General features: G+C 41.2%; 1 long non-coding RNA gene across 2 annotated transcripts in view; it reads left to right on the forward strand.

The window, feature by feature from the left end:
• Window positions 1-24,680, forward strand: part of LOC123932310 — a 326,366-nt gene that overhangs the window by 91,518 nt on the left and 210,168 nt on the right. For both annotated transcript variants that reach the window (XR_006816421.1, XR_006816422.1), the window contains exon 2: window positions 15,170-15,476. This is a non-coding gene — a long non-coding RNA (uncharacterized LOC123932310). The remainder of the gene's footprint in view (window positions 1-15,169; window positions 15,477-24,680) is intronic.

Consider the following 24,680-nt stretch of genomic DNA (forward strand, 5'->3'; position numbering starts at 1 on the left):
ATAAAATAAATAAGCAATGGGAATGAAAAATATAGCATCAGAAATAGAGTTAATAATATTGTAATAACTTTCTATGGTGATAGATGGCAACTACACTTATTGTGGTGAGCATTTTCTCATGTACAGAATTGTCTAATCACTACGTTGTACACCTGAAACTAATAGTGTATGTCAACTGTACTTCAAAAAAATTGAGCTAGAAGACATTGTTAATTTTACTTTTGCATCAAACTCATAAAGATCAGTTTGCAATGACATACATGGTCTTTATACATTTTTCTCAAGGATTGCTCCCTAAGGTTGATGTTAAAGTCATTTTCCTTTAAAGCATCCACAGTGTTACCTCACTTACTTATGTTCTGTTCTTTTGTTACTGATTGTGCCATATCTCTATCTGTCATTGTCTCTGGGGATGATTAAAGCAATTATGCTCAGTTTATAAGTTCCCACATCTTTTGCAAGATTTGTAATTTTGCCTAACCATCCGTTTTCATTTTTGCACTGTATTTTGGGGATTTTAAAAATAGCTAACAACCTATGAGATAACTGACTAACAAATACTGTTGACACAACAAGAGGAGAGAAACTAAAATTAAATCAGAGGGTTTGAGGGAAGACTAGGTTTTAAAGAGATTGGTTCTCTCAGGGACACAGATAATGAATATTAAGATAGCAGGGACCTCCCGTACTTGGAGCATAGTTCCCTGAAACAAGTTGTTCTGAAATTAAAGTGTTTTGTCCCAATAAATGGTCCTGGGGTGAGTTTCTACCCATATGAAAAAAGTAAAATTGAATCCCTACTTCACTCCAAATACTAACATGAATAGCCGATAGATTAAAGATAGAAGTTAAAAGAACAAACTTTAATATGATGGAAAAAATACAAGAGAATATTTTTATGACATTCAGATGGAGGATTTCCTAAATAAGATAAAAGACACAAAGAAAAAAGATTGATGAGTATGTCCACATTAAAAAATACGTGAGTTCATCAAAATAAATAGACAAATTGTAATTAGAAATGATTTAAAATACATGTAATAACAAAAATAAAAATCTAGATGATGTAAAGAATATCTATAGATTAAGAAGAAACTAATCATTAAATAGAAAAATTTGCACAAGTGAAAACACTAGTAACTCAGCTTCTGAAAGTGTTCAACAACTAAGGTGAAATATGGAAATGCAAATTAAATGAAATAAGATATTGTTACTTTTAGCAATAGCATATTACCTTATTTTAAACAATCTCTCCTCTGATAATAATTAGACAAGCTTGACAAAATTTCTTTTTTTTTTTTAATACTTTATCCATCTATGAGATAGAGAAAGTGAGAATGAGCATGAGTGGAGGTGAAAGACAGAGGCAGAGGGAGAAAAAGCTCCCCACTGAGCAGGGAGGCCACTGCAGAGCTCAATTCCAAGGTCCCAGGACCATGACCTGAACCAAAGGCAGATGCTTAACAGACTGAGCTATTGAGGCACTCCTTGACAAAATTTCTTTGAAAGCATTAACAAGACAATACCGATACAGTAAGAACTTGACATTCTAGGATTGGAGGGAGGGTGCGATCCCCAAAAGGTGGGCGTATAACCTGAACTGGTTGTCTCCTTAAGGAATTTGCTACTATTAAAGGGACAGATGAGAGCCTCAAGTAATTTCCAGTTTTCAGTATCAGTGTTTAGCACTCAAACAAAACTAATGAGACACAAAGACAAGAATGGACTAATAAGTAATAGAAAATAACAAATAGTAGAAACAGACCCATAAGATATCCAGGTATTTTTGCTATCAGATATGGATACTAAAGTAACCAAGATCAACATGTTAAAGTATTAAATAATGAGGTGGAGAATTTTGGTGGAAAACTCGATATTATACAAAGGGATCAATTGTAAATTGAAGAATTTTAAAATACAGTAACTGAATTTAAGAACCCAAGTCAATGGGTTTAATAGAAGATTAGATACTTAAGGTTAGAAGAGAGAATTAGTAAAGGGGCAGATGGGGCGGAAGAAAATATCCAGAATAGAGAGGTATCATTTTTGAGGCCAGCATAATCTTAATACCAAAAACTGACAAGGGTATTATAGGAAAGTAAACCTACAAGTCAATCTTTCCCATGAGAATAGATTTTAAAATATGATAAATCACTTTTTGAAACCTATAGTGTCATATTTAAGCAAAATGTTGAATTTTTATCTCTAAGATTTGGAGTGAAACAATTTTGGCTATTATTGCCACTTCTGTTTAATGATATATCAGTGGCCCTATCTTTTATATGTTTGGGATTATTTGTGTATATACTTTTTTCAAATCAATGAGAAATAAACAAATTGAGCAAAAGTGTTAAACTACTACTTGATAAAATATATTAACCAACCCACAAACTTCTGTAAAAGCATTCATCTTCACTCATCATCAGGTAAATGGAAATTAAAAATAGAGTGTGATACACAGTCACCAGAATGGTTACTGGTGGGAATGCAAGTTGTAGGCCAACCCTGGATATAATCATTTGGCAGAATCTACTAAAGTTGGGCATACGCATATCTTAGGGTTCAGCTATACTCAACACGAATACGTGCTTTTAAAAACATGCAAACGGGGGCGCCTGGGTGGCTCAGTGGGTTAAAGCCTCTGCCTTCGGCTCAGGTCATGATCCCAGGGTCCTGGGATCGAGCCCTGCATTGGGCTCTCTGCTTAGCAGGGAGCCTGCTTCCCCCTCTCTCTCTCTGCCTGCCTCTCTGCCTACTTGTGATCTCTGTCTGTCAAATAAATGAATAAAATCTTAAGGAAAAAAAAAATAAAAACATGCAAACATGTCACTAAACAAATACTAGAAATAACTTTAATGTTAAAATATAGAATTATAAATAAATTGGGTAGGCACATTCAGTAGAAAACTATACAGCAATGAACAGTAATGAATTATTGCTACACATGATGGAAATTAATCTCAAAACCTAATTTTAAGCAAAAGAATCCAGACACAAAAACATGTGTTGTAGGATATCATTTCTAAGAAGCTTTGTTTGCAAAAGCAAAAATCTAAAGACAATCCAAATATCCACAAACAAGAAAATGGGAAGTATAACCACATAATAAAAATCCATAAATAGTGAAAATGAATGAACTAGCATTTCATGAACAAAAATGTTAAATAAAAAAAAAGCAAAGTTTAGAAGATAATAAAGTAACTAATATATTGTTTAGAGATTCACATACATATAGTAAAACTACAAGGGGGGAAAAGGGAAGGATGAATGCAAAATTCCAAACAGTACTTTCTTTTTATAAAATGTAAGCTCTGTAAGTCAGGGCTTTTTGCCAGTTTTTTAAAATTATTTTATTTTAGTGTTTTTCAATGACTAGAACAGTGCTTGACACATAATAGTCATGCAAAAAATATTTTCCATACATAAATCCGTGAGGAGAGAGAGGAAAGACATGGGGAGTTGCAGTAGGACTGGCAAAGTTCTGTTACTCAGCCTGGATGATGGGTACATAGAGGTGTGTGTCATGGTACTCCCATCCTATGTGTATGTGAATATGTACTCTTCTGGCTTATGAAATATACTATAAAATATTTTAAAATTTAAGTATACTACTGAATTTTCATATTGAGAAACATTGCCGGGTAAGGTATAAAACAGACCTATCCACTGAGTCACGCAGGTCCTAATTATTTCTACCGCTGCCTTAGCCCTCATGGGAGGTGGATGGGAGTGATGGGTATAGGGTGGGTAGGAGGCACAGGAAGAGCCTTAGACAGGTTGGTTGACTCCATATCTTGGGTAAAAAGAAGCAGTTTAAAAATTGACATTTTAGGGGCGCCTGAGTGGCTCAGTGGATTAAAGCCTGTGCCTTCGGCTCAGGGCATGATCTCAGGGTCCTGGGATTGAGCCCCGCATCTGGCTCTCTGCTCAGCTGGGAGCCTGCTTTCCCCTGCCCCCTCTCTGCCTGCCTCTCTGCCTACTTGTGATCTCTGTCAAAGAAATAAATAAAATCGGGCGCCTGGGTGGCTCAGTGGGTTAAGCCGCTGCCTTCGGCTCAGGTCATGATCTCAGGGTCCTGGGATCGAGTCCCGCATCGGGCTCTCTGCTCAGCAGGGAGCCTGCTTCCCCCCCCCCTCTCTCTCTCTGCCTGCCTCTCTATCTACTTGTGATCTCTATCAAATAAATAAACAAAATCTTTAAAAAAAAAAAAAAAAGAAATAAATAAAATCTTTAAAAAAATTAACATTTTACATTATTCTTTCATATCAAAGTGGCCACATTGATACGCCTTGCTTTGTGCCTGTGTGAGAGCTAAGGAATGAAAAAGAAAAAGAGATAGGTAGATCTGTTTATGGAGGCGGGGAGATTTTTAAGTCATAAAGGGCTTTTTAAGAAGGAGGAGCATTTTCCACGTCACTCGGCATCAGGGAAATACAAATCAAAACCACAATGAGATATCACCTCACACCAGTCAGAATGGCTAAAATTAACAAGTCAGGAAATGACAGATGCTGGAGAGGATGTGGAGAAAGGGGAACCCTCCTCCACTGTTGGTGGGAATGCAAGCTGGTGCAACCACTCTGGAAAACAGCATGGAGGTTCCTCAAAATGTTGAAAATAGAACTACCCTATGACCCAGCAATTGCACTACTGGGTATTTACCCTAAAGATACAAACATAGTGATCCGAAGGGGCACGTGTACCCGAATGTTTATAGCAGCAATGTCTACAATAGCCAGACTATGGAAAGAACCTAGATGTCCATCAACAGATGAATGGATCAAGAAGATGTGGTATATATACACAATGGAATACTATGCAGCCATCAAAAGAAATGAAATCTTGCCATTTGCGACGACGTGGATGGAACTAGAGCGTATCATGCTTAGTGAAATAAGTCAATCGGAGAAAGACAACTATCATATGATCTCCCTGATATGAGGACATGGAGAAGCAACATGGGTGGGTAGGGGGATAGGAGAAGAATAAATGAAACAAGATGGGATTGGGAGGGAGACAAACCATAAATGACTCTTAATCTCACAAAACAAACTGGGAGTTGCTGGGGGGAGGTGGGATTGGGAGAAGGGGAGCGGGCTATGGACATTGGGGAGGGGAGGTGAACCATAAGAGACTATGGACTCTGAAAAACAACCTGAGGGTTTTGAAGGGTCAGGGGTGGGATGTTGGGGGAACAGGTGGTGGGTAATGGGGAGGGCACGTTTTGCATGGAGCACTGGGTGTTGTGCAAAAAGAATGAATACTGTTACGCTGAAAAAATAAATAAAATGGGAAAAAAAATGCAAAAAAAAAAAAAAAAAAGAAGGAGGAGCATTTAATTTTTATTTCTTTCCTTCCTTTAGCTTCAAAGAGAATTTTTGCAATATATGCAAAACTCTCCTTCAGATGAGTCAGTAAAAATTACCTATACCCAAAATACCAAGGCGTCCCAAAATACAGTCTCAGAAAAGGAGGAATGTGACCACCTGAGGCAGCCTGCCAAAAATGCTGATTCCCCACAACCATGAGGATCAACTGGAGATCAATCCCATTCTTATTTTCTTTTACATTTTTTTTTTTTTTTTGGTCTTCAAAACCAAGCCATCTGTTTAAACAACTCAGAGGGTAAATGTTCTTATTAATGTACCTGTTGCCACAAAGTATTTCAGTTCATTCCAGCAAGTGCTGGCTTAGTGCCTAGGCCCTTATGGAAATGTAGATAATAGTAGGTTCTAGTTCCCAGAGAGCTCAACTACACAGTAAAACCTCCACTACAGCCTATTTTATCAGGTAAGAGAGTAGGTAATTTTCATGTTATCCAGAAATCTACTTTGGTGCTGTTGAATGTCATGTGTATGCTACATTATCAACCTTTATTCATCAGGAAACCTTAAAGATATTATAAAGATAAGTTACAGGTAAGTTACCAACTTCAATAAGATATTCTTCAGTAAGCACACAAAATCTACAAAGAATTGGTATCAGATATGTTAAAATGCCCAGAAATCAATACAAATAACACAAACAATCCAACAGAAAAATGGGCAAAAAAGAATAAGAATTTTCAGAGAAAATACATATGTATAATAGGTTAATGAAGAAATGCTCAATGTTATTAATAACCAGGAAAATGCAAATCAAGATTACATGAGATAGCATTTTACTGATATTTGAGTGACCAAGATGAAAAAGGTTGATAATACCAAGTACTGGAGAGGATTCGGGTACATTAGGTTTCATACACACTGATAGGACTATAAATTGGTGCTATCTCATTGTATTCTAGTTCAGCCCTATCTCCTAAAGATTCCCATACTCTATGGCCCAGAAGTTCCACTCAGGTGAAATGCTTGCAATGTCCAAGAGGTGACAGGCGCTCAGGTACTCAGAGCATGGCTGTGCAGAATGGCAAAAATGGGGAGACAACCCAGATGCCTGTCATTGGGCGAATGGATGCTTACATTGTGGCAGATTCATCAAAGGAGCATAACAGAGCAGTCAAACCAAATGAACTGTGGCAAGATACAGCAATACAATAAACATGACTCCCAGCGACATGACATTAAGTGGGAAAAAGTCCCCAAATAGAGTGTATGCATGGTATCCTTTTTGTAAAGTTAAAAACAACCAGCATTAGTAAAGTGTAGAAACACAGAGCCAATTAAACTATTCAAATAGAAAGCGAGAGAATGGTAATGATAGCATGCTGGGTCAGGTGGAAGGATATGGAACAGAATGAGTTCACCATTTGGGTAAATGTCAGCTACTGTGACTTTTGCTTTGCATAGTGAATTTGGAGATGCTTGTTATGATATAAAGGAGTAAAATAAATGTAAGTGGGTCCATGCACAGGCTCATGATGACTGTGTCATGGAACAAGGATCACAGTTAATCCACTTCTGTGCATCCAAGGTCCGTAACAGAGAAAACAAACACCATTTGTTATAAAGAGAGGATAAACATTAAAAATGTGGAACAATATTTAAGTTTTTAAAAAAGCATCTTTACACCACTTCCCATTGTCCTTTGTACCATGACGGCTATACACAGTACAGCAGTGGTTTCCACCGCTGCCCTGATGTAGGACGATGAACAAGAAACTTTCTGCTCTCAAGGAAGTCACAGTTGGTGAAAAAGGAAAGTAAGGGGTAATTATAGAATTCACTCAAGGAGAGGATAATCATGAGGTATGAGAGCAGAGGATGGAGGGCATGAAACTAGCCTGCACATAGACAAAGTCACCCTAAGAGGGTGTACACTCTAACTTTGGACTTGAAAGCACAGGATATTTCAAGGCAGAGAAATCACATGTGTGAGGGGCGACAGGTGGGACAACCGGGTTGTTGAAAGTTGTTCCATTTGTCCAAAGTAGAGAAATGGGAGGAGAGAGAAGTCCATGGGGACCTCATTATGAGGGGCCTTGTAAGCGACAGGACAAACTAGGAGCTTCATCTCAAGAGCCACAGGAAGCCATCAAAGAGTTTAACACAGGGATTGAAGAGGTTAGACTTTGTGCTTCGTCAACAGCAGGACTGGAGGCAGACAGGCTCATTGAGAGAGATTAAGCTGAGGCTGAGGCAGCTGTCCAGGTGGGGCGTGGTGGTGACTGGAAGGAATGACAGTTGGATTAGAAGGAAGTGGACAGATTAAGGATTTACTGAGCAGGAAGAAGTAGAACTCAAGGTTGGACTTCCAATAGGGACCAAATTAAGAGTTGTCTGGGGCAGGTAGACACCAAGTAAGAGTTGTTTTGGCAAGTCAAGAGCTGGGAGCTGAGAAGGTGGTGGGGAGTTGGGAAGATGGTGGCACCAGATTCTGAGACCTGAGAAGGTGGGAAGAAGGACACGAACATCTTGCCCAGTGCATTAGTTCATGGTGTCTTGCAAACCTTTTCAGATGAAACTGACTTTTTTCCAACAAAGCATGGCTCTTGAGTTCTAGAAATTACAGGGATCCTCTTGTTGCCAAACACCTGGACTGATTTGTTAAAAGGCTCTATCTCAGGGTACCACCGAAAGAATCTTTAAATGAAGGTTCCCTAAATCCATGACCTGACATTTAATAAAAGCTGCCTCACTTTATTTTGTAAGTAATTCTTGGATTAGTTACTTGCACGGCATAAAGTTTAGGAGTGTTGCTCAATATTTGTGCCACTGACCCCCAGCTTATAAAATGAGATCAGAGTGCCTCTGAGATTATTTTCCTTCTTTTTAAAAGCAATGTAATTACCTAAGCATGGCTCTACTGGGCAGCAGCTAAATGAGAAAACCTTTAGCTTCAGGCACAACATACAACAATGATACATATTCTTTCCTTTCATATGGTGGGCCATAAACATGGGAAGGCAGCAGCATTAATTTCCTATAGAATGGTTGCCAGGATGAAATTTTCTGATCAGTGGTAAAATAGGCATGCCTGGACCTGTGGCTTGTAAGAGTCCTGTGATATGGCCAATTCTGTGGTCATTTTTATAGACAATTCCCCCAGAAACCTTTAAAGCAAGACAGCCAGAGGAGTGATGCATTGTCAGGCTGCAAGAAATATTGGCCCATTACGTCCAGATCAGTCCCTGAAGGGTTACTGTTAATATTTGGCTTTGGAGAGAGAAGTCAATAAAAACCCATGTTCATGGTACTTTATATACACAGTGCAGGCAGAGGGAGGGCTAAGGGAAGTAAAAATAGTGTACATAGCACATAGTAAGGATCATTAATAACAGTTACCAATTCTAACACTGCCAATGTGTGTGTTTATGCAGATGGTAATATAGCAAAGTAGTTAGCAGAATGGATGTTGGTGTCCAAGAGATTGAAGTCAAATCTTGGCTTTGCCAATTAGGAAGCAATGGGACTGAAAAAATTATTTAAACTCTAAATCTTAGTTTCCTTATGGATACAATGGGACAATATGCTGCTTCCTTGGTGAATTAACACCTGCAAAGGACCTAGATCAGTACTTGATGTATCATAAGCATTCAATAAATGGAGAAATGTGAGTAAAGCAACATAAATGTATACTAATGATCCATAGCAAGCTAACATCTGAGATTAGACCTAGATGCCTAGGATAACTAAAATATTATAAAATACTTGAATTTGTGGACGGTTGATTCTTTAACACGGTCTGCGGGAAACATACTATCATATTCCATTGACTCTAAGATGTGCATTTTAACATATTTAAATGAGGGGCATTAGCTTTGCCTGCATATACATATCAAAGTTCAGGAAGAAAGATGAGAGTAGTTTGGAAGAAAACTCCAGATCTAATAATGGAGCATTCTTTTAAGAAATGCTACATCATCAGTCTTCTCATCGACGTGGAATATGACAATGCAGAAAAATACAAACACCGATGACCTTCATCTACAAAACTGTTCAGAAGAGCTCAACTTTAGAAAAACACCTCCTTCCATTTATTTGTTTTCGCTTTCTGTTCTATGTAAAACAGTAATGTTAGGGAACAATGTATGTCTAACTAGGTCTGTTTATTACATAGAGCATTTTCAAGTCAATATGAAGTAAAATTTCTGGTATTAAAGCTTCATGCCATAGTGTCAACTATCTTTCTTGTCCTGGAATACAGATAATGGAACCCCTTACAACTGATGATGACTTACTTAGCTTTACTGAAATATAGCAAACAAAAAAGTATGACGAGTCAAGAGAATTTAGAACTCAAGAAAACTCTGAGTTGAGAAAGGCCAGCCTAGGGATTCAAATCTTATCTCCTCTATTTCCAGTGATGTTATCTAAGAACAAATGACCATCCTTCTGAGCCTCTGTAAAATGACAGTTTTACTAAACCATTAAGCCAGTTCTGTGGATTAAACAAAATAATCTATACGAAGTGTTTAATACCATACCATGTAAGTACTGCAAGAGTGCAATAAATGATTGATATATTGTTATTATGATCATTAATGATCTACCTTTCTATTTAAGAAGTCAAACTACTTCTGGACATTTTTCACAGCATGTAACAGAAAGCCATGCATTATAGTTACTACTCACCCACATAAAACAGAAATACACATTTACATGTATTAACATAAGCTCTAAATTAAGCTCCTGTAGTTTGGTATAAGCATAATCTAAAAACAAATGAATGTTCACCAGATCTGAAAGTTACATTTATAAAATGGTCTGACTGAAAATGTAATTTAAGGTTAAGGTTAAGTAGGGGTGGTCAAGGGCAATGCAAAGACAGATGGCCGTCATCTCGCTGAAACGGATGAGCGGGAGGAATATGTGATTGCTAATTGAAAAGTCAAGCCATGTGTATTAAGAATACATAGACTGAAACCCTCATTGTCATCGATAGGGGTTTCGAATGCAAGGCTTCAACAACTGGGTGACCTAAAGGCAGATACACTGAGGCTTGCAATTGAATTGCTATATAAATGGAAAATTAAGAAAAATGCTCTAGGGGAAAGAGTAGTAGGTAGTCCTTCATTTAACAGTAAATGAGGTCGCCGTGTGTTATAGTTACAGAGGCCTATCTGAAGTTCCTCCCTGATTCTCAAACTTGATTCCTATTAAAGAAAAAATAATTGTGTTTCGCTCGTGCTGACTTAAGTATTTTATTATAATGTTACTTAAATGATTACATATAAAACTAGATATAAGGAATTATAATGTCCAAGAGAATCAGAAAAAAAAAGAAAAAAGCCAAACGAAACCAAAACAATGAAAACTGACTGCATTTGTTAAATGTCCTTGAAGTTGTTTTGCTGAAACCGGTTAACTGCTTGCAATTTGAGGAGGGTATGGACGGAACAAAGATTCCTTTGAGTTCAGCTTGCCAGAAACACCAAGCTGGTTGTGATGAGCCATTTACTTGTCACTGTTCTCTATTCGAACTCCTGCAAAACTTTATCCCTCACTTGACATGCATTTATTAAGTCTGCCGGTATTCTCTTCTCATTGGTCTTTAATAAATATGTGGTTGTAATGCGGTCACAAACCCAGCTGCAAGTCAGGACAGCAGAGTCCTTGTCTACTGCTTTGTGACAGACACCCCAAACTGGGTGACTGAAGACAGCAGTAATCACCTGTCTCTGCTGCTTTCTTTGGGCCAGGAACCCAGTAGTGGCTCAGCTGGTTACTTCTGGCTCAGGGCCTTTCATGAGGTCATAGTCAGCTGGTGGCTGATGCTGGGGTCCTCTCCAAGTCTTTATCACTCACCTGGCTGCTAGTGGGAGTAGGAGGACTTCAATAGTTGGGGCTCCACTGGCTGTCTCTAGAAAGTCTCTCCATTTGGTCACTACAGGGTGACAGTGTCACAGAAGCCAGATTTCTTATACGAGTCTCCCATATGCATGCCCCAAGACAGAGAACCAGGCGAACACCGTATCACCTTTTCTCATTTAGCCCCTGAAGTCATGCAAGGGAACTTTGTCTCACATCATTCACAAGAAGCAAGTCACAAAGTCCTGCCTACATTTTAAGGGAAGGGAAATTGAGACTCCATTTGCTGAAGGGAGGGGTGTTAGAGAATTTAAAATATATTTTAAAGCCTGCAGATATTGAAATCATATGGCCCCATTCAGTTTTTTTAAGAATTTATTTATTTGACAGACAGAGATCACAAGTAGGCAGAGAGGCAGGCAGAGAAGGGCCGGGGGAGCAGGCTCCCACTGAGCAAAGAGCCAGATGTGGGGCTCGATCCCAGGACCCTGAGATCATGACCTGAGCTGAAGGCAGAGGATTTAACCACTGAATGTCCCCCCCATTCAGTTTTTAAATGTCCATCTGCATGAATCAGCATACGCTTACATCTCCTTACAAATCTCATAGGGAATTCACAGAACCCCAAGGAACAGGAAGCCAACTCTTGTTGGTCTGTGGACTGCAGTCTGAGAAAAATTCAGTTATGCACCAATTGCAATAACATGGAATGGAAGTTTCCTTAAATCACAGTGTAAGAGAGAACGCACTTAAATAAACAGGAAAAGAAGATGAACTGGGAAGTGTTTTGTGAGTTGAAGATGAAGAACTTGATGTATTCATGGATGACTTTAGGTCTTTTTAAGTGCCTTTCCCATATATTCAAATGAGGGTTAAAGGGCCCACTCCGTAAATAGCTAGAGTTTCATGTCAACGTTGTGCAATGTTCTTCCATCAGTGAATATCCACTGTTGAACAACACACCCTTCTACGTATTGGGGAAATGTTAGTAAGAGTAATGCACACTGATTTCTCATGGGTATTGGGGCTTAGAGGGGAACACAAGCTTTAAGAAAATAATTATAAATGCAATAACTGCTACAAAAAGGAAATCATAAGGTGCTGTGGAATGCTAACGTAGTCTGGAGAAGAGGCCTGGAATAAGTAAGCCAACATTCAGAGAATAAGGTGAAGAAAAGGGGGCTAAGGCATTTCCAGGCCTTTCCTATATTTGCTTTTGACCAGGGTTCATCTCTTACTTCAGGCCTCATGCCATGAAACAGACTTCTGGTCCATAAAAGAACGTTCTTGATGAATATGCCTCATAATTCATAATTAAGGATTCTTTGGTGCTATGTAAATCCTGGTGAGGCATAACAGGAGAACAGATATTCAAATAGCTTGAGTCAATTCTCTGCAAACCCTCATCTCATGAAGACTGGTCATTGTCTAGATGGTTTTCAGATGGGCTAGTAGCACAGGGTTGGTTGACTCATGCTGGGTATTCCATGCATCAGGGTTTCCCTTCCACTCGCAATTTGTTTCTCCATTTCTGCAGCTGAGAAAAATCAGAAAAGAATGGCTTACCTCCCATTGTCTTCAAAAGGCACTGGGGTAGCTGTCTCTGCAGCAGGCAAGCTTTCCTTGTATTTTCACTTGTTGTCCGTAGGGTTCTCATGACTTGAGGAATGGCTCTGCCATTCTAGAAAGAAAGAAGAAAGGTGAGAGAGGTGGGAGCAAGACTCTTCTTGCCTCTGACAGTTCAGATGCTCTGAACTTCCTCTCTGTAGGGAGAGAACATTTTAACCCACACCTGGAAGGAGATGGCAAGACCTCCTCAGAGTCCCTGACTGCTGGGGCAGAACTTTCTCCTCTGCTGTCCTGTGTACAGTTGGCCTGATTAGCTTTCATCTACCTCTTAACTTGAGACAACATTGTTATCCCAAATGACTGAGATGCAGCCAGCAATCCATTCATTAATTTCCCATTATCTGGAGGGAGAAGAGTATGTGTGCAGGCTTTTGTGTTAAGGAGGGTTCATACTAAAAATATTTAACTGAGGGAAGGGATCGACTAATCAGATTGGAAATTGACCACAGGGGACAGCCCTTTAATTTCTTAATTTTGGGGAGATCCAGGAATCCTAAGCGAAGATACAGAGAGTCTCAGGATGGTTGTCATTTGCCGAGTGGTATGCACATATTTTAGAATAACTTGTGTATCTATAGTAGCAGTGCGTGTTGAATGACTTGATGTGTGTGGCATTGTATATGTATACGAAAATAACAAGGCACACAGTGAAAAAGAATTGGGGCTTCGAGGCTAGATTTCAGTGTCTGGTTCTTTATCTTTGCTATGTGGCTTTAGGGAAGTCACTTATCTCCCTCAGCCTCAGGTTTTCCATCAGGCTAAATGATGCTTAAGCCTCCTTCCATCATAACAGTCATTGCCACCAGTCTATAGCCATGATCCAGGTGCTCTTTTCATTCTTAGCAAGCAACATTGTGTTATGATGGAGAGCCTGCTTACTACTTAGATCTCAATCCTGCTCAGTGATCCAGGGAAGGTTCACTGTTTTCTAGGTCAAATTTCTTTGACTGTTAAAATGAGGATTACAATAGGATCCACAACATAGGGTTGTGATGAGGGTTCAAAGGGATAATGCAAGAAGAGTATTTAGCACTATGTGTGCTACAGCTTACTCAATTGATATGAGTTCCTTTCTAATGGCTAGAGTCAGCTGAAGAGCTACAGAGCCTTCTTTTTCATCCTTCAAATCCATCCATGAATTTCAAGGTTATGTTTCAAGTCCAAGTTGCCCTAGCTCTTGAGCCCACTCCTAGTGTTAATGGCACATTGAATGTGAGGGGGAAGGTGGCATGGGGCCATGTCTTCAGAACGTGTGCCAGGCATGGCCAAAGGCCCATTCTCTGATGTCTCAATCTGTTCAGCAGGGCTCTGCCACGGGCCAACTTTTCCTAAGCCACAAAAAGGTTTAAAGTTTGTGGTGAAGTGAGATGTTCAACAAAGGAGAATTCTGCCTTTTTTTGGAATTTGGAAATAAAAATTCAAGGTCTCTACATTTCAGATGTTATCCTTGTCCATCTGGAGGGGTGAAGAGCCTCAAAGATGTGGGGTGGCTCTGGACAGAACACATCCCAATTAGAATTTTCCTAATAGATTTTAATATGAAGGATATGGACATATGAATAGAAGTGGCTCAGAACTTTTCATTAAGTATGAAAAACAAATTCAGTGGTCATATATTTGGAGATTATCTATCTATCTATCTATCTATCTATCTATCTATAGAATTGGTTATAAGGTGGTTGAAATCCTGGGAATTTAGTGGCCCATCTCATTGAAGGGTCCAGGAAATGGGTTGAGTTTCAGCTTGGCTGGTTCAAGTTGCTCAAATATTTTTACCAGGACTTCTTCTTTCTCTATCTTTCAGTTCAGTTCTCTTCTATTTTGGCTTTTCTTTCCAAGAATATTTTTTCCAAGTGGTGGCTAAGAAGTTGACTAGCAACTCTAGACTTGCATTTTATCCATTTCTCAAGTATAGCAAAAAACCAAACCAAAAGAAAACAAAACAACACTTCTTTCCAAATCAAGCTGAAAAATCCCAGGTGGGATTCTCATGGGTTCAGCTTGAGTTATACGCCTTTCTCTGAATTTCACCCAGGCCAAGGGGAAACAATGCTAACTGGCTGGGCTCGGGCCTCAGACCATCCCTTCGAGCCAAAAGGAAGTATTAAAATCAAACTTCACACACCAAAATTAAGAGGAAGTTTGGTTGCCTCAAAGAAAATTGGCGTGTTCCCCCCTGCCCCCAAGAAGGCAGTAAAACCAACAGATCCCATTACAAGCAAGAATTTAGAATGAAAAAATTCATCAGCACACACGTGCTCACAGACATGTTTATCTGGAAACTTTGTGAAACAGCTGGAAAAATCAGCTGTCAATCTTGATGAATTATTTTGCTGTTTCCTTTTCCCTAGCAAAGTCCTGGAGGTTCATTGATCCAGCAGTCTTCACCTCTGTTGAGCCTTGACCCTGTGCCTGGTGCTAGAAGCTGAGGAGAGGGAAGGAGCACGACCCTCCCGGAACTCGTGTCTGGTGTCTGGCTGAGAGCCAGAACATGCCACTACTTTGTTATCCTGCCCTCCTGCATGGATTTCTATATTCCATCATTCTTCTCAAATAAAACTTGGACCTGCTTTTTCCCTTTGAATGCTGAAGGCTCCGTCTCCAAGTTCCCCTGCTGGAAGGCATATTATGAAACGGGATGTACCATCAGAGACGAAGGTAAGAAATCCGAACGGCATGGCCTCACATAAACCCCACAAGGTCTCTGTTAGGGGCTCCTTCCCCTTTCAACAGGTGTAAGGACAAAAGGCCCATTGTCCTTAGGAGCCTATAGGATAAATAGAAAGAACATGTCCTTGCTAGTTAATCTGCTGGCGATAAAGAGTATTGTTTTATCTCCTGCCATCTCCATGGTTCCATGGGATGCGTTCTATTGTGGCACAAAGTCTGCTTTGTCTTTCCAACCCACTGAGACATTTAAATTGACCTTTCATATATTCCTTGGTTGTCATAACCTGAGCACTGAGTTGGTATTATGCGTTGAGAGGATTATCATTTTTTTTTCCTACAAGGGCACTATCATCTACAGAGATGCTAGGATGCTGAAAAATAGTGTGATTCTCTTCTTGCTTAAAAAAAAAAAAAAGAGAGAAGTCCATTACTTTTTTTTTTTCTGGGAATAGTTTTAGGTTTATAGAGAAGTTGAACAGAAAGTATGGAGTTCCCATCTACTTCCTCACTTTGCCCTCTTCTGCAGTTTCCCCCATTATGAACATCTTGCATTAGTGTGGTCCATTTGTTGTAATTGACGAGCCTATATGAATACATTGTTATTAACTGAAATCCAGAGTTTATATTACGTTACTCTTTGTATGGCACAATCTATGGGTTGTCACAAATGTCTGGTGACATGTATTCACCATGATAGTGTCACACACAATGGCTTCCTTGCCCTAAAAATCCTCTGTGCTCAGCCTATGTATCCCTCTCTCCCGGCAACCGGGGCAACCATTAATCTTTTTACTATCTCCATAGGTTTACTGTTTCCAGAATGTCCTACAGTGGGACTCATACAGTACATAGTTTCCTTTTCAGACTGGTGTCTTTCCTTACCAATATGCATTGAAGGCTCCCCTAAGTCTTCTTGTGAGTGGATAGCTCATTTCTTTTTACTGCTGAAGAGCTTCTGCTTAATATTTAAAGCTCGTTCGAGGGGCATCTGGGTGGCTCAACGGGTTAAGACTCTGCCTTCGGCTCAGGTCATGATCTCAGGGTCCTGGGATCGAGTTCCACATTGGGCTCTCTGCTCAGCAGAGAGCCTGCTTCCCTCTCTCTCTCTCTGCCTGTCTCTCTGTCTACTTGGGATCTCCCTCTCTGTCAAATAAATAAATAAAATCTTTAAAAACAACAACGAAAAAGCTCATTCGAGACCAGAAAAAGCTCATTCGAGACCAGAATTTGAGCCCCACCCCCACTGGCATTTTCACATTCATGAGATTACTGGTCATCACCTAAATTTTAAAAAGTGGGCTTACTGCATGTGTTATGTGAGAAGCACCTTCTATACAGCTGAAGAAAGAGCAAATTCTAATATCTCAATCACAGCCACAATAGAGGGGTCTGTTTTGGCTGCTGGCAGCACCGGCGTTCTTTGCATTTTTTTACCCAGAAGAATTTATATCCATATAGTTAGTGTTTTCCCTAAAATAAATGATCTCCTTATTTTTTTTTTTAGTTCCAGCAACATCAGAGGTCCCATGTACCCAATTAGTAATAATACTGATTTTTAAGACACAAATCAAGCATTTTCTTTTTCTCTTTATGCTTCCTAAACATCTAGTCCATGCCAACAGTGGTGAAGGAATTCCCACTCACTTATCTGGCATCTGATAGCCGTAAACGGTGTAGGCTTTCAAATTCACGGTTGTACAGTTAATTTCCTGGCTCTGTCCCTTTCTGCTGTATGTCTTTCAACAAGCTGTTTCTCCTCTTCTGGCCTCAGTTTACTCTTCCATAACCCACAGCTCATAAGAGGGCTCGATTAAGGCTGGTGTGGATATAGGAGATAATCCATGGAAAGCATGGAGCACGGTTTCAGCAACAAAAAAACGTCTTTGAGCTTCAACCAGACCACATCAGGTAACAGGCCTGTGTGTAAAGGAAGCACTGAGTGTAGAGTAGGTTCTCATTAAATTATTTCTGACTGATCAAGGGGGCAAAGGAAGGGCAAATCCTTTAATGTGTGGGCTCTCAGAGAACACAGGCATTTATAGAAAGCAGCAGACTTAATTGGGGTCAAGAATGATGGCGGACATTAGGTACCCTGTGCAACCAGACACAACCCACCACACCACTTCTCCTACCTCTTGACTTTCCCCCTGCTGGGATGGTCTGCTACTGATAATTCACATTCTTCTCTTCCCCACCCTTGAAAAGTCCATTTCCTGAGCAAACACCCTTTGGTAAAATGATTAGCAGACAACCTGGTTCCTAAATTTAATGAAGGATTTCTTTAGGGTGAAACTGACATTGCTCCGATAAAATACACCATCAGCTCATAGTTACTAAGTTACTAAGATGCCAGTGCTGCAAGAAATCCCAGTCCCACAAAAACAAGAGCCAACGTTGTACCCTGGGTGTCAATTTTTATCCCACTTTTGCTTTTTACTCACTTTCATGTTGTAGATGAAAACTCTCTTGCCAAAGACAGGGTAAATAAACTCAGACACATCCTGTCTCCCTTACATCTTTGTTTATCTATAAACTGTCAGAGATCCTGATGAAAATCCACTAAAGCATGCTTCAAGCACTTATACCAAGGCCATGTGAGATGGAAGCATGACAGCTTGATGTGAGGGGATGGGGTCACCTGCAATGATCCCAACTTGGCTCTGTGTGAAGACACGCATACACATTAAGGATGCCAACAAAAGATGACCCACTGTGACAGTTAGGGATGGACTCAATTGTATAAAGAAGCAATAATGAAAAAAAAAAAAAAACCACACAAGACCACAGACACAGCCATGTGACCAAGTAGCTACACAGTGAGGACGTGATGAAGCTTAGAGGTTCAGATTTGAAACCGGGCTGGACCTTGAACCTTTTAACCAGGCAATCCATTTAACTGTTCCATGTCCCCCTTGTCTCATGCACAAAATGGCGTAAATCAGTATCTACCTTAGACAGGGTGAGTTAAAATATGTCAGGTGCTTGGCTCAAGGCAGTCTTTGAGTAAGACTTAGCTGTCATTTTGATTGTGTTAATAAGGATTGCCAATCAAGGAACACCCAATAGACAGCAATGCCCCATTTTATCACCATAAACCTTTCCTTCCAGGCCATTCTCTGAGGTTAATGTTCTACAGAAAACAATTGGGGAAAGGCTGCCTTAAATAAATAAACCCTGAGATTTTTGTGGTGGGAGTATGGGTTTTGTCTTGGATATCCTCACTAGCAAGTTACAAGTTTTAAAATAATGCTTGTGGTTGTTTCATTAATATTTTGGGCATTGGGTTTGGGGTCAGGAATCCTCAATGCTGTTCTCGTTTCTCTGGAAAAATCAGATTTCGTTTACATCATTCCTACTTACAGCAACTTTTCTGGGACCCAGATAACAAGGGTCTGCCTGAGCCACTGGGCTTTGCAAAGCAAAATCTTCCCTTTGGCCTCTGTCTACCTCATCCTGCTCTGGGTCAGAATTCCCTCTTGTGTCCCAGGAAAGCAGAAGCCATCACTTACCCCTTGGGGAGGTACTATGAGCCTAGAAGAAGCATCTTGAGCCTCTCTGGAGAAAGATAAACTGTGTGCATGTTATGGGTATTTTATGATCTGTTATAGATGGATAATCCAGGATGCAGTCTTACAGCTTGACTTCTTTTTTTTTTCTTTAAAGCAAGGAAGCTTAGCAGTGAAACTCATTTTCCACAAGTCCCAAAGTGGTTTTGCAATAAATCTGTGAATTTAATCAGCCTCCTCTGTTGAGGCAATCTTCCCTAATTGGGTTCTTGTGAAGAATAATAGACATGATGACAAAAATACTTAATCTCTGGAAAGGAAGCCAGAGTCTCATCAATAATACTGATGATAAAGCTCCTGTTCCCTGAAAGAAATGGAGCACAGGCTTCTGGTGCAGCCCATGGCACCAGGCTCATCTGGCCTCAGGTACTATTTGCATTTTAGACCATCAAACGCTTTCTCCTCCTTCCTGGCCAAACAGCAAGAAAATGGAAATCCCAAACTGGAAGACAGTGTTTCCATCGCTTTTGGCCAGTAATGAAGTGACTACTCAGTAGGCTTCTAGAAATTTTCGAGAAGAGTACAAGAGAGTAATGGGGAATTGCATTCCAAATGAAAACAAACATGGAACACGAATCCAAACAACACGGTTTTGTTTCCTTTCTCTGGAAGGCGATTCGTGCGCCTCTCTCTCAAATCCGGGAGTAGTGGTGGGGTCTGGGAGGGCCCCTGCCAGGAATGTACACACACAGCTATTGGCTATCAGCTGGCAACCAGCCTCGTGACAAAATCAGGCATTGGAACTAGATGCCTCAAGTTCCCCAATTATTGGGCAAAGAGGATGTCCAGATCTAGCTGGGATCTGTCCTACATAGGGTGGGTGTTGAAAGAGGAAGACCCTAGAATTGGAGGCAGGCCTGAAAGGGTCACACACCCCTGTAGAAGGGGGGTTGAGGAGCAATGGCAGAGGCAGTCTAGATTTTTCCATCCTGGAGAATGAGAGAAGCAAAGCGTGATAATTGAATTAGAGATGGAGGGAAAGGAAAGATTTCACAAGGAGGTCATCTGTCCCAGGCCTTCCCCCATGAGCCTGGCATTCCAGCACCCTCTCCGTTCCTTGCATGCGAGAGCAGTCCCAACTTGCCCCCCCCCCCCCCGCCCTCCTTGTGGCCCTTGGCAGTCAACAGATCATGTTGGTGATAAACACAGGAACTCACCTGTGGTCAGCAGACACAGGGCCAAAACTGCAGGAAGAGATGTAAAAAATGCCATCCTCCCTCTGAACTGGACACAAATGCTTGCTCGCACAACAAAAGATCTAGTGTGCTTGGTCTCCTCTAGCCTCAGGCCTTCACGAGCGCGTGAATGGGGCACTGGTGGGGCACAGATCAGGAAGAGCCCAGGTTCCCTCATTTCAGTCCCGAGCTATGGTTTCTCTGCTTCCTCCCACTGGACGGCTTCAGACTGAATTGCTCCCGAACCAACAGTAAAATTTAGCCACCACTCCTTGCAAGAAAAGAAGAAATCCTCCTCTCTTCAGAGAATTTTGTTTCGGTGTGAGTCTTGCTGACTTTGGCCTGTGTCTCACACGCACACAAGCTGTGGGGGTTTCCAGGTGATCCTTCGAAGTAGACCACGCTCTCAACACGGTGTTGTTCCTGGATGAGAAGGATAAGCAACACCTGAGAACTCATTAAAAATGCAAATTTGTGGTCTCACATGGTCCTACTGAGTCAAAAGCTCTGGGATTTGGGCCCAGCAATGTGTGTTTTAACAAGCCTCTGGGTAATTCCCAATGCACACTTTTTTTTGAGGACCCTTACCAGAAACTGATAGTTCTCTAGAAATCCTTACAGTTTTATGCCTGTGTGTTTCCTCCTTCTGTTCACCCCATTTGGCGTGCATCTTTCTTTTCTGCTTGGCAGACTCCTATTCACTCTTTAAAGCCCTCTAAAAGATACCCTCTCCTATTAGTAAACATCCCCTGACACCATTCCATCTATCTAAACAGAATTAATTGCCCCTGATTTGTTTTCTAACAATACTTCAGGTAGCCACTAATACATTATATTGTCATCATCATGTATCTATTTTCCACACCTGGCTGTGAGGGCAGGAAAATATCTAATTCTGCAAATGCTTTACACAAAATATCATGGGCGTAGCTCTGGGGAACACCAAAATAAAATAATTAAAATATTAATTAAAAAGTGGAATACTGCCTCATTAGCCTAATTCATTACGGCATGTGAGATGAGATTTCAAACCCCTGGCATGTGCTAGCTTTGTCAAGTTGGGCAAGTTACTCTTCAAATCTCATTCATAGGGAAGAAAAAATGCTAATAGGATGTACTTAAGCATTTATAGGATATAAGTTAGAAATATGTGTAACAGAAGCACCTGGGTAGCTCAGTTGATTAAGCATCTGACTCTTGATTTCGGTTCAGGTCATGATCTCAGGGTCATGAGAGCCCCACATCAGGTTATGCACTGAGCACGGAGCCTGCTTAAGATTGTCTCTCTCCTGGGGCGCCTGGGTGGCTCAGTGGATTAAGCCACTGCCTTCGGCTCAGGTCATAATCTCAGGGTCCTAGGATCAAGCCCTGCGTTGGGCTCTCTGCTTCACAGGGAGCCTGCTTCCTCCTCTCTCTCTGTCTGCCTCTCTGCCTACTTGTGATCTCTCTCTCTGTCAAATAAATAAAATAAAATTAAAAAAAAAAGATTGTCTCTCTCCCTCTGTGCCCTGCTCATGCACATACTCTTTCTTTTTCTTTTTCTTTTTTTTCACACACTCTTTCTAAGAAAGAAAGGTAGATGTGTATAGTGCTTAGGCACTGAGCGTATGTTAGTTGTTACTGGTAATTATAATAATATTCATATCATCACCGACACCATCATGAAATCACCCGTAACTTGGATTGTTGGTACAGAGAATTGTCTGGTACAGAGATTGTGGGCATCCACGTGAAGATTATTATAAGATAAGGGTTCTAGGCTTATCTGCTTTACTTGATGAGGTATTTGACACTCAACGTAAACAAATTTGACTTGACAACAAATGTTTCCTAAGCTTTGCGTACATGCTCCTGAACGGGCCCAGTTCAAGGATCGCTGAGTACCAAGAATCCTCCTGGAGTTATTTTGAGGTTGTTTTCGGTCTGCACAACAGCCCCCTCCACTCACACCACCTGGAAACAATAATTGGTTCTCAAACTTGATTTCACATGAGAATCACTTGGGAGGCTTCAGGAAAGCATCGGGAAGCTCCGGGCAAGCTTGGGAAGCTCCGGGAAAACAAAATCCTGATGCCTGTGTGTCACTCCCGCAGACTCAGATTGAACTGATATGACATATGCCCTGGGCATCATCGGGACTCCCCGGTGATTCCCAAGTACAGCCATAGTCTCTCCCTGCTGTGTTACTTCGGTTTGGATCTCTATCTCGTGTTCACTCTCCGGTTGTCCTAATGTCCCCTTCTCAACACGTGTTCGTGCCTGGGACCCTGGCAGGACCCACAGGGAAAGCTAGGGTGGGGGGAGTCCATGACACATGGGCAGACCACCGCAGGCATTAAATCTACAGATGCAGCAGCTTCTTTATCTCTCGAGGCAGCATTTTGTGCCTGCATACCTGCGTAGGAGATGGAAGGGAGAGAGTCCCAGAGAAGACAGTCCCAGGCAAGGAAGAAGCTGCAGGAAAACATGTAGCAGGAACCTCACATGCCATTTGATAACCATCAGTTCTAAGATTCCGATCTTGCCAGGTCGATGCACTGGTGGGGGCAGGACACAAAGGAGTGAAAGGTGCCTTGCTTCTGGCCCGGCCCATTTCTTCCCCTTGGGAGCAGAGAACACAGCAACAAAGGGGATTTTGAAATCCTACCCCACGAACTGTGTAAGATTGAACACAGGCAAATGAATCATTCATTGAAATCTCTTCGAGTTCTTGCATATCCCTACCCAATGATGAAGGCGCTACCCCATTCAGAAGTGGAAATAAATTCTAAGAATAATAACCTTTTCATTAAAAAGCTAGGCTGTAATTTTTCCAGGGGTCAACTGGGTGCCATGCATATTTTTATAATCTCTTTGGGCTGTGTCAGAGTGGGGCTGGCTTGGTGCTATTATGGTAGCAGGGATTTTGGTGTGTGTGTTTTCTCTCCTCTCTGAGGTTGTGGTAGACAAGCAGGCATTCACATTTTGCAACTCTGTAATGAAAATGACACCCCTACTTCATGGTTTGGGGCTGTTTTTCCAGAAGTGGGCACAGATGGTGTTTCTGTCTCCTCCAGAGAATATTTTAGGATGTAAAGTCTCTGAAATAAATTATTCAACTGAGACCAAAATAGTCTTCTGGAAAAAATCATATGTGAATAGGAAATAAGAGCAGCCTGGCCCAGCCTGAAGAAAAATTTAAATGCAGCTGGTTTTTAGACATGGTAATATTTGTAATAATGTTTGTATTGGGAATGTAATGAGACCTGGAATTGTGGAAGGCGGTGCTGTTTTATCCAGGAAATTTGGTGATTGTTTGGTCTTCCCTCCCCTTCCCTCCCCTTCCCTCCCTTTCTCTCCTCCCCTTCCACCCTCTCTACCTCCCTTTCCCTTCCCTCCCCTCCCCTTCTTTTCCCTTGACTCCACTTCCTCCCCTTCCCTATTTCCCCTTATCTTTCCTTTTCCCCCCTCTCTCTCTTTCTCTGTCCCCCCACCCTGGGACTGGTGAAGAGTAGGCAACAGTCCATACTTCTAAAACTTTGATGAGAATATGAATCACCTGGGGATTTTATTAAAATGCACATTTAGGGGGCGCCTGGGTGACTCAGTGGGCTAAAGCCTCTGCCTTGGGCTGGGGTCATGATCCCAGGGTCCTGGGATCGAGCCCCACATCGGGCTCTCTGCTCGGCAGGAAGCCTGCTTCCTCCTTTCTCTCTCTGCCTGCCTCTCTGCCTACTTGTGATCTCTGTCGGTCAAATAAATAAATAAAATCTTTTTTTAAAAAATGCACATTTAGATTCTGTAGTTCTGGAGTGAGACCCGTTGCATTTCCAGCAAGCTCCCAGGTTAGGTGGCTATTCCTGGTCTGCAGATCATTCTTTGAGTAACAAGTGCTAGAGGACGTTTGGATAAATTATACTGGGGGAATGCTATGCTTTGCCAAGCTACTAAATTAACTATTTCATTAATCCCTTCAATCAATATTTACTGAAGCCTGCTTAGCGCTCGGCACAGAGCCAGATGTTGGAATAAAGTGGTGAGCATCACAGACCCTGTCCCCGACATTTTTGAGCTTCGAGCCTAGTGTGCATGATAAACAGCCACGAGATGATCCCCTGTGGAAATATAACTATACCAGGTCCGGTGAAGGAGAGGTATAGGAGCAATGAGATTATAAAATCAGGTGCTTTCATGAAAGGGTCAGAAAAGGCTTCCCTGAGGATGTGACGGTGAGCTGAGCTCCGCAGGTAACCCCAATAGTCCTTACTATGGTGGGAGCAAGCAGCTCGCCATTCCTGAACATTCACACAGGCCTGGTACCCTACTGTTTCTGTGCCTTGTCTCATTCAGTTATCACAGTGTCTGCATAAGGTAGGTGCTATTATCCAGTTTTACAGAAGAGAGAGCTGAGGCTTAGAAAACTCACAGGAGGTCACGGAGTGAGGACACAGCAAATTCATGACCTAAGTGCT

The sequence above is a fragment of the Meles meles genome, chromosome 20 (assembly GCF_922984935.1).
Source record: "Meles meles chromosome 20, mMelMel3.1 paternal haplotype, whole genome shotgun sequence".
In the NCBI taxonomy this organism is placed as follows: domain Eukaryota; kingdom Metazoa; phylum Chordata; class Mammalia; order Carnivora; family Mustelidae; genus Meles; species Meles meles.